Genomic DNA, 5,540 nt, shown 5'->3' on the forward strand with positions numbered 1-5,540 from the left:
AACTGGTGCTCTGTCTTTCCTCCACTTAGTTGTCCATTTATTTTAATAGCTTTGTACTTGTACTTGCTCCTGCCCTTCCAACACACACACACACACACACACACACACACACACACACACACACACACACACACACACACACTTCCATGGCACACAACAAAGAAATGTGATGAAGGGCTAGGTACATGCTTTTTCTTCTGAATCTCTCTCTCATACGTACACACACTACAACCATCAGCACATTTTACAGATATGTTTCCTATTTAATTGCTATGCTGGAATTTCTTAATGCCTTTTTGAATTAAGTTAGATCCCTACCAGGCAGTAGTGTGGGGTATGCTTTTTTTTGCTTTTTTTTAATAGATGGCCAGATATAACTGCCATTTCATGTAAATACAAATGATTACAGTTGCTCAGGGAAAAATTTGTAACAGTATTTGAAAATGCTGTATCTTTTTCTTCCTTTCGTCTAAGGGGTAAAGAAATTCCACTACTGAATGGCTGTTAGTATCTATTTTACAAGATTTACTCATTTTCAGGTACCTAATGTAGCTGCTAGCATGCATGCACAACAATACAATTTATATGGTAAATGGAACCAAATAATGGCTTCACTGAATGTTATGGCTGCACTGAAGGGAAATGTCACGGTAAATAGCTGCCAAATTATGGATCATGCCGAAGTGTCACAACTGCACTAAAGACAAATAGCACTAGAGGCTATTGCCACTGTGACGCTTTTGAGTTATGAAGAAGAGGAGCAGCCTGATGTGAGGCTCTTTGTGTCCTCATTATAGCAAAGGGTTACTGGTGCAATGTACAAGAAAACCTAGTCCAACGTGGTGGTTAGTTATTAATCTGCCCGTTTCAGATCAAACAGCTGTAGCAAAACAGAAAATTTTTTGCCTTTCTTCATAATGTGTATGCACACACAAATAAAGAAAAAAATGCAGGTTTTATGAATGTAAATGTGTACAGGAAATGACTGGTAATGGAAAAATGTTGTAATAAAATAATCTAATCAACGAATATTATTAAATTTAACATAGTATGTGTCTGAAAGGTTTAGTTGCTTTTTATGCAGATAGATGTGTGAAATATAAGCAATAATGCACTTTCTCTCTTTGTAAAGACTTGAGTAGTAAGGACATTACCAACTAAATTGCTTCTTCTAAACTGAAGTGAGTCCCGGTTTCTTTCATTTTAATGGGAGGGTAATAAAGATGAAAGACTAACATTTTAACTGATGGATCCCTTAAGCTACAGAATAGAAATTTATTATGTTTTGAGGGGATATGCTAAATCCTGAAATGCAGGAGGGAGGGGGAGATCCCAGGTAAAATAAAAGCAAACTAAAAAAAATAATTTACCCTTTTATGGATGGAAAACTATGTACTGCTTTTATTTATGCTAAGCAAACCATACTATTTTTTAATTTGGGCACAGCATCAGAAATATATTTGAAAAGGGTTGGGAATGGAGGTCACAATTCAGAAAGTGGTCTCTTTTTTGTACAATAATTGTTTAAGTCCAGTAGATAACATTAAGTGAAATGAGTTTCATGGCCTCAACATTTCCTTAACAAACCATTGTACATACCACAAATAAACTATCCATAATTCAACACAATTGTCAGTCTCTGTTTTAGAGAGGGAGGCCAGAATTGAACAATCATGATGGATAAATTACTTCTCAATTCTAGGGAGAGTGGCCTTCCTTCCACATCAGGCTAAAGGTCATTGGTAGGGCAGTGAGGAGGGAGCTTGTACATTAGTTAACTCTAATGCACTAATAGTGTGTGGATAAACAGAAGAACTAGACTAATTAATTATAGTTAGGCTTGGGGGGGGAGGTTTTTTGGTGGGGGAAGAGGGAAGGGAATTCTTGAAGAACACTTATTTTGTTCTTATATATTTTGCCTCCTTGCTACTCTTTTTCCATTGCTCCCATGCAAAAATAATAAATAGTAGACGGGTCACATTTCTCATAAGTATATTAGAGCTTTCAATTTAAATCATTGGAAAAATCCACATCTCAGAGTATATACAAAGAAGAGACTCTAAAAAGGTTTTTAACCTGTGGCAATAACACATTCCGCTTGAAATTCTTACAGTGTAGCCTAAAGCAGTGTGGGGGGAATTGTCCAAAATGGGGTAGAGCATGTTTGAATGGTGATTAGTGTACCCAAAATTTATTTAATGTATAGCGCATTGGCAAGTAGCTGCTTCTTATTAAATGAAAATCCTGTATTATGTACTTCAGGAAAATTCCAGCTAATGAGTATGTAATGTCCTTAGTATAACACAGAACTTCTTTTTGTGTTCACAACCACAAGATGCTGGAAACTTGACAAATGATATCATTTAAGACAGATGCCTGCCTTAGGGACCTGTTTTTTGGCTTCCTGTTTCTGGCTTTTATTTCAGTAACATTTGTAATTGCCATAGGATCTGTACCTGTGTAGTGTTTTAACCCCTTCACATATTCACCCCTTCACATTAATTCACTGGACTGGCATTTTCCCCCTCAAGTAGTATGTCTCTCTCTCTCTCACAAACAGATACACACACACACACACACACACACACACAAAAGCTGAGCTTTATTAGAGTTGATGATAGGGTGACACCATTTAGAAAGGAAACACATACTGTGCTAGTTGTGTTTTACTGATGTTAACACAAAAATGCATGTACACCAGGCCTACGGAAAACACGAGCTGCCAGGTGTGACCTGCTGATTCTCTGTGGATTAGAACAAAGATTCCATACATTTTAGATAGGCAGTCTTCCATAAATACTAGATACTGGAGAGGTGAAAAATAGCTTGCTTTGGGGTCCATTTTGACATCCATTCTCCCTCCCATATTGATAAAAAAAAATCTTTGTTATAGATGTGAATGCAATCTGAAGCTAGTTTTATATGCAGACTTTTATTTTCAGAAAAAAATACAAAACACGCACACAATAGCTTTGCTTTAATGAAGGCTCCAATTCACAAAGGAAATCTCAATATTTGGTTTTAAATTCTATACTGTACTTGTAGTAGAAAGTGGTGATAAAAATGGGACACCAGTGACTTTAAGCTACTTATGAACCCTTAGGGTGTGAGGCTGGTTTCAGGCAGGTGCTACTCTAATTAATGGCAGACACCCAAAGGCTAGTTCTCAGAACTAGAGCAATCCAGTATCTTCGTAGCAGCGAGGTATGGGTGCACCCTGTCTTGTACCCTGCCCTGCAAGAGTATTTGTAAGAGGCCTCTATATGACCAATTATGATGGTTCTCTGCTGTATTTGCATAGGGAAATTCTCTTCAGGCTCCGTGAAACCCAGTTTTGGGCACACAATGCCACAGTGGCATATAGGGGAGGCGGGGGGGGAGAAACAGAGTCTCAGTAAAGTAGCAGCGCATATACCTGACACCTGCTGTGATAAAAACCAAAGAATATTTGTACAGAAAAGGTACTGCTTTCCAAAAATTAATATTTCACTATGCCATTTTGAGCAAATTCTAAATTCTAGCTTCCTGTTACCAGGTATTTAGCATCATATGACCTCTGCTCTTAAAACAGACTGATCATGTGAACTGTTGAGAATCGGAGTGGAGTGCATTGAACATCTCCAGAAAGCACTCCAGGCTCTGCAGGATCAGGTCCGAACCTCATAAATGTTCTTCCTGAGCAACTCTTACACAGACCAGAGATAGGAAGCCTAGGACATACTACACACAAATATTAGAGTAGCAAGAACAAAATAAGCAGGAGCCAGGCCAAGTCACTTTTGACATTATAAATAGGGTGACCATATAGTCCAATTTGTCAGAGACAGTTGCAGATTTCATACGCTAGTCCTGACTGGTTGGTGAAAATTGAAACAAAAGTCTCAGAATCACAGGGGCATCGGGTTCAGTCCAGCAGGGAGATGAAGTGTCATGGTGCGCCAGGAAGGCAGGTGGACTGGAGTGGTGCCCAGCTCAGCCTACCCCCCACCTTCTGCCACTGCTCAGGAGGAGCTAGGCTGGGCATGTTGGGGGTGGAAGGTAGTACCAGTGTGTCCATCTTGCTTCCACACAGCAGCAGTGGTGCCCGCCTGCCTGCTGCACCATGCTGCTCCACCTCTCTGCCAGACTGCACCCCACAGCCCTCCCCGCCTGCCTCTGTCAGCAGCAGCACCGCTGACTTGAGAGGGGGGCCCCAGGTTTCCTTAAAAATAATATGGTCACCCTAATTATAGGGTTCATTTTCAAAGTGTTTCAAAGAAAGTACACAGGCACACAAATCTCATTATGTGTTACTGGGATTTGTGCACAGGCCTCTTACATGCTCTCTTAAAAATGTACCCCTAAGGGACTAATTCACAAAGGAAATGGAAGGAAAGGAAATTTGTATAGTTTCTGTAAGCAGTAAGACACAACATGCAGTGCAGTTCTGGCTGATTACAGTATGCCTCAGGTGGGCAGTGAGGCACAAGGCTGAAAGCCAAGCAAGTCCAACCACCCAAGAAACAGTGATCCACAGAAATGCATTGTCTGGCATGTCTTATTGCCAGCATGAAAATAAACAATAATCAAAAAAATAAACCAACTTTATTCACATATTTACAAGGGATTATTGGCATGACTGTTTCTGGCAGCCAATCAGAAAGTTTTATTTGCATCTAGAGTTTTGAAAGCCAGTTCCTAATGTTAAACAAGGATAATGCCGGAAACATGTTTGGCTTATTTGCCCCTTGACACTCATGTTTAATCCCTCATTGAAGCACTAATGAATGTTCCCTTTGGTTTTGTTTAACTTTTAGTTAGTAACCCCTGCATGCAAGTAGTATAACGTCCTCTGCCCTCTTGTGCAGGGCAAGGAGTTGGTTGCCAAACGGAAGTGGGTAGTACGCTTTATTTTTCCTGTATTCTTTATAATCTGGGTGCTAGTTATTAGATCATTTGGCTTTATTTATTTATTTTTAACCTGGGAAACTGCAGTCTGCTACTGTGAGTAACTACATATAATGAGGAGATTTAGGGTCAGCCTCTTTTCCCAGTCATGTAAATAAGAAAACTTCCTTGAAAGCACTGGTGTAAAACTTGTATCAGAGAATACGCTGTTTATTTCTCCAAGCATGTGCGTTTCTGAAGAATACCAGCACTTCCTATAGACCTATCTAATCTCAAGCTAATATGAAATTTCCCGGGTCCTAACAACAGTTCGCAGGATATTAGGATTTTGGGAGTGTTCATAGTTACTAGTTCCTGTCAGAACTATGGGATAACTGTGCTAGTGACATCAAATAGATTAGAAGGGTAGCAAGAAGGCTTCTTTCTGCCCAGGGATGCTATGAAATCAATGGCAGGTTTAAAAATCAATGACAGATGACCACCCATTTACATTTTAAAATGCGGAATATTTAAATTATCGTTCCTCTTTCCCCTGTTCTTCAGATAGGGGGAGAAAACAGTTAAGAGAAGAATCCTGAGGGAGGCAGCCAGAAGTACCTCAGGCTTTTTACTTCCCCGCTATAGGCAAGTATGGGTGCATCTATATGTGCACT

Source organism: Crocodylus porosus, unplaced genomic scaffold (genome assembly GCF_001723895.1).
Source record: "Crocodylus porosus isolate Cpor-Errol unplaced genomic scaffold, CroPor_comp1, whole genome shotgun sequence".
NCBI classification, from domain to species: domain Eukaryota; kingdom Metazoa; phylum Chordata; order Crocodylia; family Crocodylidae; genus Crocodylus; species Crocodylus porosus.